The 9,998-nt window shown below is 37.3% G+C and overlaps 1 protein-coding gene across 5 annotated transcripts in view; it reads right to left on the bottom strand.

The window, feature by feature from the left end:
• Tp63 (tumor protein p63) overlaps positions 1-9,998 on the bottom strand; it is a 213,317-nt gene that overhangs the window by 202,008 nt on the left and 1,311 nt on the right. The window lies entirely within an intron of this gene.

Below are 9,998 nucleotides of genomic sequence, written 5' to 3'. Positions count from 1 at the left end.
AAAAAAAATATCCTGTAACATGGGCCTCCAGGGTTGTATATGGATGAAGAGCATATTTAGAAGCAGATGCCCCCTTTCTTGTCAGGATAATGTTAAATTATGAATTTGGGGTTCTTTTAAGTTTTGTTATGTTTACAAACCATTCTTATTTAGAATGTACTGAGCACTAAATCATGCATTATTAAACAAAAAAGATAGTAGAATTCAGAATCCTACCCGCCTTTGACAGCATCTTTATCTGATATCACACCCACTATGCCTGTTCCTTCATCCACAAAGTGATTATGATTATCTGAATCATAATATTTTTTAGATAATCTTTAAGCTGTTTATACCATTAACTTTCTTATTTGCCTATTGATCTAAGCAGTTAGGTGTGACCACAGTTTAGATCAAGGCCTCCCATGCCCCTAGGCTGGGTTTCAGAAATTGATTGAATGGTGAAGTCCCAGTAGCTGACTCGCTGTTAGGAAGAAGGGTCAGGTTGTCCCCAGGGGTCTGGCCCTAGTTCACCTCTCCCTTTTCTCTTTTTCTTAATCATCCTGGTGGGAGCACCATTCTTCTACAATATCGTTCCACTGTGTCGTTTCCTGCATTGAATCTTCCAGGCATGGCCCAAAAATTAGAAACTGCGAGTCAAAATAAGTGTCTCTTTTAAGTAATGGGTGTCAGGCACTGTGTCTCAGGATGAAGAAAGTGGCCAAGGCAGGTGTATGCTACTCTGCTTGTGTTAGGTAAATCATCAGAAAAGGCCCACATAGAGACTAAGTTGAGGAAAGTGACCAAGACAACTACTACTACTATCATGCTCAGAAGAAAAGGGACATTTGGAGAACTTAAATTAGGAGACCTAACGTTCCCAAAGTAAGAACATCAGCATAGGCACAGTGGTCCCAGAATACACTGCTTTAAATGTCACACTATCATGTCTTTACTGGCAGCAGGTAATGCTGACAAATGCACTGTAAGCAGTCTGAGGATTACATGTGTAAAGTCCTTAGAACCTCTTCTGGCCATGGTAATAATTCAGTAGTGCTAAGTATTTATCTATAGTGCTTAATTCTCATTTTCTAAAAGTATAAGGAAAAGAGTTACGATATTGTAAAATTAGTAATTATAGTTTCTGTTGTTGCTGTAGTTAAGAGAATCTGATTAAAACCACATGCCATTTTAAATTAGCAGAATTAAGAATTAATAACACACAAAGTTGTAAATCTTTGGCAAAAGATAATAAGCATTGCAAAAAGCATTATAAATCTTTGGCAAAAGATAATAAGCATTTCATATTTAGACTGGAAACTGTCTATTTACAATTTACTTGCTAACTGTGTGCTTTCTCAGCTAGTGGCATGTCACTGTGGAACAGCAAATTCTGAATTCCTTCTTCCTGGCTCAGCTGAGAATGAAGTACCCTGACATCTTTCCACCTACTAGTCAGGTTAAGTTGGGTAAGTAAGTTTGCTATCACCGAACTTTATTTGCTTCCTATACAAGCAGGAGCTATTACTTAGTTCATGACCATTTTATATGAAGTGACACAGGTAAATTACATGGCATCTTGTATGAGATAAACACATTTTAGTTTGTTTCTTCAAGTATCTGCCTCATTGAATTATTGCAATGAAGGGTGTCAAGGGAAAAGTCATTGAATAGCGTGTGATTTATAATAAATATAATCAACTGTAATATCCTAAAATAATGACAGTAATAACTGTGAAGTGGCAGTGGCCTAATGAGATCCTGATGTAATGACTTACATGCACAATCAAAGATAAGATGATTGGACAGTGCTTACGATACAATCTGAATAAATAAAACAATTTATGATCACAACTTCTATGCATAAACAAATTATGGATCTAAAAGGAGACAGGCATATCAAAGGCATTACTGGAGTTTCCCTTTTATCTAACTATGTGTCAAATAATATTTACTTGAGATATAGTTAATATCAAGTAATACATACTTTTACTAAAATCTTTTCATCTGAGATTTCCTAATACTGTTTGATGTTTTCTTTCAACCCAAGATTCAAAGATCTTCCATAGTTCACACTTAGTTTAGGCAATTCAGAAGCAAATGTGCTTTAGTAAAAACATATAACTAAGTTTTAAAACTTCTTACTGTATATATAACATCTAGCACTTGACAAGCACTCATTGATTATTGGACAGCGTTGTAGTCAACAGCAAAGATGAACTATTTAAAGCATTCTTGTTTCCCCTTTTCAATTCCTCCTTATTTTCCTAACCAATGTTTATCGATTTACTTAAATGTGAACTAACTTAAAAATCTTCTTTAAAATTTTCTAAACTTAGACATGCAAAAAGTACCTACAGAATCCCAAAGTCATATATTTTAACCGGCGTTAGTTACGTGCTTTCTAATATGTTGCCACAATTTCTTACTTTAGCTTGAAAAATGTGCTGATGTCATCACCACAAACCAAAGCTTAAGCAATACTCTGATATATTAAGGGTTTTCAAGTTCATTCCATGGTACCAAGAAGTGCAAAGTTTCAGTGAAAGAGACAAAGGAAAAAAAAAAAAAAAGAAGGAAGAAAAAGCAGGACTCCTACTTTACCTATTGGAAGTGTTAAAACATTAAAGACTTAGGACCTAGAGTTAAAATTATTCATAAATTGCACCTATCTGTCGATATACTTATTTTTATAGTAATGGGGGTTAGAACCCAGGGCCTTGTGCATGATAAGACAGCTACTTTACCACTAAGCTATTTCCTCAGTTCTGTACATGGATGTTGTATAGAAAGATAAAACCTGGGATGTCAAGGGCCTGATAGAAGGGCCTGTGATATACACACCAGAGGCAGCACAGAAGGATTTTGCTCATGGAGGAGGTGTAGTTTAATACATGAAAGGAGGCAGCACAACAGAATGACTATAGTTATATCACCTACATTTACTCCAGTACTAACAAGATAAATCTTTCATTAATATTTCAAGGTTAGGGAATAAACTTCAAAACCTCAGTTTTACTACATTTCTTTAGATTATTCATAATTAGCTTGAAAAATCACATCAGAGTTTTCATTCATTGCCCATGATAACCACAGAATGAAAAGAAAAATAAGAAAATCTAGCTATCTGTCTTATTAGAATTTTTTACTTAGTAGTGGTACAGTTGAGGAAAACTTGGAGGAAATGAGGTTTCTTCATTGAAGAATTTAGTAAACATTCTCTAATTTTTCAGTTAAAAAGTAAAGGAAGCAGCTGCTACCCCAGAGATCTAGCAAGTAGAGCAGCACGGCCAAACCTTGTGGGGTGTACCTGAGTGAGGAGGCTGGCAAACAGGTAGATGTCTTCAGACAAAATCCTTTTCAAGAGGCTGAAGAATTCTTCTACAAATTTTTGCCACAGAAAACTATATACCTGAATCAGCTCTTGCACGAGAACTCTCTCAATGTGTCAGACTTGACCTCCCTTTGGGCCCCCAGACATCCCTCACCCAGACCCTTCACCCAAGGAGGATGAGATGGAAACAGATAAGCAGGAGAAGAAAGAAGTCCCTAAGTGTGGCTTTCTCCATAGAATTAGAAACTCCTGGCCCAGCTTGCCCTAGTTCACCCAGAAGTGTGGACTCTCAAAGAGAAGAGCCTTCTGGTGATTGCATGGATCAGCACCTGATCCCTGAGACTGAGGATGGAAATGATGTTGGGGCAGCAATCCAGGAAAAGTTCTGGAAAGAGTGAATGCAGTCAAGACCAAAGTAGCAGCCTTCCAGACATCTACTTCCATTTATTTCTCAGAACATGGAATGCTGTGGCCAAGGCCTCTAAGGAGACCCATGTAATGGATTACTGGGCTCTGGTATGAGAGAGATGAGGCAGCCTATGGCCTTGTCAGGCCATGGTGCTTGACCTGAGGGCCTTCTATGAAGAGCTGTCATGTCATCATCAGCAACCTGGAGAGCATTGCCAACTCAAAGGGTGAGGAGAAGCCATCTATGTATTGAGCCCAAGACTAGAAGAAAAAAAATTAAACAACCTGTTCCTTTAAAAAAACAAAAAAGCAAAGGACAATATTAAATTCAAGCATAAATATTGAAGTTTTATGGGTCCAGAAAAAGACAAAGAAGACAGGAAAATCAATGATGAATTTAAAATGAAATAGTTAAAGCTTTTCATTTTTAAGGCAACTCTAAGAATTGAGTACTTTGATGAAGTCAGAAAAAGACAGACAAGTTAAATGCAATCAAAAGTTCAAGGAGTAACAAAATTAATTTTAATAGCAAGGGAGTTTATCACTTTATCACAGTGTTACCCCGTTATAAATTTCTTATGTATTCTATTAACTATTCTAATTCATATCAATATCTATGAAAGTACTCATATTAAAAAGCTACTGTAGGTAAGCCTATAGCTGATTAAATTATCATACCAGCTTCCATTTTTGCATTTCTTAACTAAAGAGGATTTCTGGGCCATAATGTTTTCCTGATGCTGTTTTGCCCTCAATTATAAGATTGCCCAGGTTAATGAAATCTGAGAATGAGTGTCTATGATTCAACTTAACAAATTACATTTGCTCATTTGAAGGAAAATAAAATGGTAATGGAAATTTGAAAGTGGCAAGGGATTTTGAGCCCTTCCATGTCTGCTTTTAAGCTTAATAATTGCATTCTAATCTTCAAAGAGTTTAATTCATAACAAGAGAGTAAGACATAGGAGCGAATGGAAAGCAAACAATAAAATAATCGTAAGCATGGAGTGACAATTAATTTTCCCCATCTAAATCATCTACAAAATATGGCTTAAGGTAAAAGAGAAATGTTAATAACTGTCATTTCCCAACCTTGACTAACCAATAAGTACACATCCTTCGTGTCCATTTCTCATCCTGTTTTAAATGGAACAAAGTGACTTTCAGAGGCTAGGAAGTACATAATTATACAGACCAGAGTCTTTGGACTTTGATTGTAATTACAGTGCTTTATCCATCCATCACTTGTTGCTGGAGGACGACTCCTAGGTAAGTTCTTTAGAGGAGATAGAATTCCTGTCAGAACAAATTTGAGCTTCAAAACAGATAATCAGAAACTTAGCTTTCTTGTCCTTAAACAGAGGCAGAAAATTGCCACTTTAATCTTACAGTCCATTTGAGTTTTAAGCACAGCAAGAGCATGAAGTTTCTTCTTGAGAAGTTGTGTGTCTCCACTGTTCATTATGTTTTGATCCATTTTTATGAGCTTCTATCAGGGCATTGTCTCAAGCTTTGCCTCCTCACTGAAGGAGTAGGTTTCGAAAGTGGAGCACAAATAAAGTCGTCACCTAGAGCACTTGGTAGAAATTCTGAGTTTTGCATTCCTTCCTTGCACACTCCATGTGTCTTAGAGGACAGAGTGCATCAATCTCAGACCTAAAATCAAAAAAGGAACCTGATAGCATAGAACATCTAGAGATGCTCCTCTGAAGGCTACACAAATCAAAATTCTTTTTGTTTACAGTTCCATTTCAAGTCTGCCCCTAAAGTTGTCACGCCATAGCCACAGAACATGGACATCACCCCCCTACAAACCCTGACAGCGTGAAGAGCAAACATGCGTGTCCTGTTTCCCAAACCTAAATTTGGGTTTTGAAATGTGAAAGATTTCATCAAAGAGTCACATCTATCTCTATGAAAAACAATTGGAGGAACTTTAATAAAAGCCAATAGCAATAGTCGCCATTGCGGTTTTCAGTGTTCGTTGGGTGGTTGGCCCTGGGCCCAAGGAGAAATTTTCCAGGGTCCCTGTCCCTTTCTGTGCACCTTGCACTGCTTCTATACAGGTACAGAAGTTTTTACTGGGCTCTAGGACTATCCCTCACTGAAAACCTCTCCCTTCTTCACTCCGTACCATAAAAATAAATAAATAAATAAACTCAGGCATATTTAAACAAATAAATCAGAACAATGCAGTTTTGGCTCCTCTGGCTCTGATTTGGGAAACAAAAACCCTTTACCTGATAGATTAGTTTGCTATCATTGCCATTAAAATGTTACCAACAACTCAGCGGCTTAAACCAAAACAAACCTATTCTGTTGTTTTCTGTAGGTCAGAAGTCGCGCAGGCCTCAATCCCTGAAATAAAAGTGTTGGCCTGGCTGTGGGTCCTCTGGAGAGTGTAGGGGAAATCTGTTCCTTGCTTCCCCCGCACCAACACCACCAGCTGTCGCGCACCGCCTGTCTTCCCAAGCTCATGACTGCCACCCTCAAAGCCAGCAGTAAGCTCAGAAGTCTTTCTCGCATCCCTGCACTTGGACTCTTCCACCTTCCTCTTCTACTTTTAACGACTCTTGTGATTCCACTTTGCCAACCTCGATGACACAGGTTAGGCTACTTATTTTAGAATTAGCCAATTAGCAGCCTTCATTTCACCTGCAACCTGAATTCTCCTCGGCCAAAGAACATGTCATAGCCACATGTTCCAGGAATTAGAATGTGACAGTTTCGGAAGCCATTATTCTGCAACCACACCTCTGTCCCTTCTGGTAGGGAAGGCAGAGCGAACCAGGAAACACTTCCTGAATCATACCATTTTACACACATCTATTAAAATGGTCCATTGGACATTGGACACAGCATGGAATTGGAGTGAAAAGACGAATTCACCCACCCAAATTTTACTCAGACCAGGTGTGGTGGTGCACACCTGCAATCCCAGCACTAAGGAGGCTGAAAACAGGAGTCCGAGGCTGAAAATCACTGAATCTGAGCTGTGCAGTGAGACCCTGCACCAAATACATTAAAAAACAAAGTTTACTAGTACTTCGTTGTGGTCTACTGGACCACTCATTTAATGCTTGGGGCATTCACATTTCTTAGAATTGAGAGAGACAAGCCAAAATGATGTCAAGGTGCATCATAGTCTTTGTTCCTAAGTTGCTTCATAGGTATCTGGTGGTGGAACGCAACAGGAGATGGTAGAAGAGAGAGAGCCGATGGCACCATCATCATAGTCCGCTTGCCGGGGCCCAGAGCAGAAAGAAAAATGAGGCAGGGAGTGGAGGGCAATGGAGCCCACTCGAGACAGAGCTTCATCTGCTTGTATGAGATCCTATCAGACAAAGGGAATGGCCCTGAGCTGTATAGTCACTACACCACTCTTCCTTTCGGTAGGTATTTAGAAAGTGCACCCAATAAAGTTCACCTTTAAGCCAAGAGAGCAGGAAACTCACACTAAATATGCAACTTCCAAAGAAACAATTCCTCCTGTTAAGAATATTTCATAGTCTGATGTTTCTGTGGAGGAGAAGGTGACTCGGAATAATACAAAACATTTCACAAGGGGATTAGATCGCAATTGGTGTTTATATTTATCTTATTTTTAGACTCCAGTTATCGCAGCACTTCAAAATTCAACCTTGATTTATTTTTGTCATTTTAACTGCTTTGTTTTATGAAAAGATATTTTGAAAGATTTTAATCTGTCATAAAAGTCGATCATTCTGTCACTTGGTTATAAAAATTGTTTTGCAAACTACATACCAATTCTAAAATCAAAGATTGCAAAAAGGCCTAAATTTTATCCCAAGCACTCAGTTCACGGAGACTTAGCTACTGGATGTTGAATTTTAGGTTATTTTTAATATTTATCTGACCGAACAAACCAACAAACAATTTATGAACAATTTTTGATTATAAGGAAATGATAACTCAAAGACCTACTTATTGATCTTGCCTGATCTCACTCATGCTTTGATATTTTTTTGTTAAAATTAAGTTGCTAACGAAATGACAATATCCATGATTTCTCTTGTTTTCTATAATTGCCAGTTTCATCAAAAGACAAATCTGTTAATCAACATACTTTTAACGACATTGCTGATTTTCAGAAATTCTTATTGCAAAGATTAACATAATTACTGTTAAGCCATAATTACAATTAAATGTATGATAATACACTTCTCTGGTGTGCATAGGCCTCAGGGTGCAATCCAAGCACTGAAGAAAAATAAAATACATCAATATGGTTCAAGTACAAAGAAAAACAATGGTCAAACGTATATTTGAACAGTTAGAATGATAAGCATACACCTTTGGATTGTGTTTAAAACTGGCTTTTCCAATGACATTAACATTCAGCAATTAATGATATCAGCATGTCATTTATTCTATTCCTTGATAAAAGAGAACTCATGAGTTAAGGTAACTCGGAGTTAAGCAATCCCAAGACATTCTGCTCTTTCTTTAAAGAAAATCGCTTTCAGGGTTTCTTTCTAAACACAAGGTCAGGAAAGACAAATTTATGTCTATAGATGACTATGATTGTGGAATGATTAAATTTGGTCTTTCTTAAAATAGATTTTGTAAACCGAGAACCGCCAGATTTGTCTACTTAGAAAAACTAACCGATATCCATTCACTCATTGAGCGCCAGAGAATATTGTTTATCACCTGCTTTGACAATGTATAATATAAATAAATTTCTTAGAGCGTTGCCTCCTTCATTCATTCATTTGCATACTGAGGGAACATGCTAGAAAATTCATTCCTTAAACTACATGACCAAATGTTAAAATATTTGAAGAAAATGTGTGATATTAAGCATATAAGCACAATAGGAAAATAAAACGAAAATTATAAGCGTATCTTATTCGTTTTTGTATTTGCCTTGCCTTAGGCACAACTTAGTAGAAAATATTTCTTTTCTCTTTATGTTCTCTGATGATTAAGCTTCCACTACAAATGAGAAGCGGACATTCTAGCTTTAAACTATTTATTAAACAAAAACATGTTCCCTGATCTTCCTGAACCACCACCCTGTAGCTTTACTCATGTTCCTGTCCCTTCCTACAATGGGTCCTTGCCACGTTTGAAGTTCAGGGCACTCTACATAAGTTTAAATCTATTTAAGATCACAACTGTTGTTTACAGTGTTAAAATATACAACTGTTGTTTACAGTGTTACAATATACAATATACACAATATACAGTGTTACAATATACTTTTATATATACAAATGAGAAGACATCTACTCCAAAACAAAACAGGTTGCCAGCGTGATATGAAAAGCAATTTCCTTACTTATTTGTATAATTCTCTCATCAATCATTAGAAATATCACTAGAGAAATGTGTGCAGGGTTGAAGCAAGGGGTAAATGTTAGTCTTTTTCTAATGCTCTCATGGATCCAAGTACCTACTTTAGGAAAGATGTTTGCAAATTAAATGTTGTAAGGGGGCATGCTTCCTCACGATTATGTTTTTAGAAATATTACTTCAAATGATGTTTAATGGAATAGGTGATTTTGAGGTTGAAAAAAAACATTGAGAACTAGAAAATGATTGGCATTTTATTTCCCTTTTCTTTTATGTTTCAGCCCACTTCCAAATAAATCTAGCTTTCAAGCTGAGAAAATAAACTCTAGAACAATTCATTTGTGTTGAAAATTTGTGGTAGACAGCAAGGCGGGAATTAATTATCACTAATATTTCCCATTTCAAGGTAGAAGTTCAAAAACAAATCTCTCTCTCTCTCTCTCTCTCTCTCTCTCTCTCCTCACATGTGTTTTTCTCCCTGTCTCTACCACTCCATTTCCTTTTCTGCCTCACTTCTCTGTTTTTGCTTTCTCAGACAGCCCACCAGAGGCCTCACAGGAGGAGAAGCCGTCTACACAGGCCACACCAGAGCTCTACATGGTGGCAAATACATTAAGAAAACAGATCACTCCTCTTTCCTAATCCGCTAGGCAGTGCTACAGTAACTGGGTCCTGCCCAGAGCCATCCGACCCCACTTCTAGTACAAGGCTCCAATACCCACAGGTGGCAAATGTCAGGTTAACCCCTTTCTAACCCTGCCATTTTCAACACTCCAGCAAGCGTTCTCATTAGTCCTGTAATATAAAGGATGACATTCCAACATCACATCTCATGCTGTTAAATTAACAACATCACACTGCTACATAGGACTTGAATGTCTCCCATAGCTTTATGACTGGAAAAACACTGTTCAGATTTCATTTACCAGTTTAAAAATAGCAAACTAATTTGAAACAT

This window comes from Octodon degus, unplaced genomic scaffold, assembly GCF_000260255.1.
Source record: "Octodon degus isolate 3935 unplaced genomic scaffold, OctDeg1.0 scaffold00128, whole genome shotgun sequence".
Lineage (NCBI taxonomy): Eukaryota > Metazoa > Chordata > Mammalia > Rodentia > Octodontidae > Octodon > Octodon degus.
The sequence above is the reverse complement of the archived record's forward strand: the minus strand, read 5'-3'. Positions and strand labels throughout refer to the sequence as shown.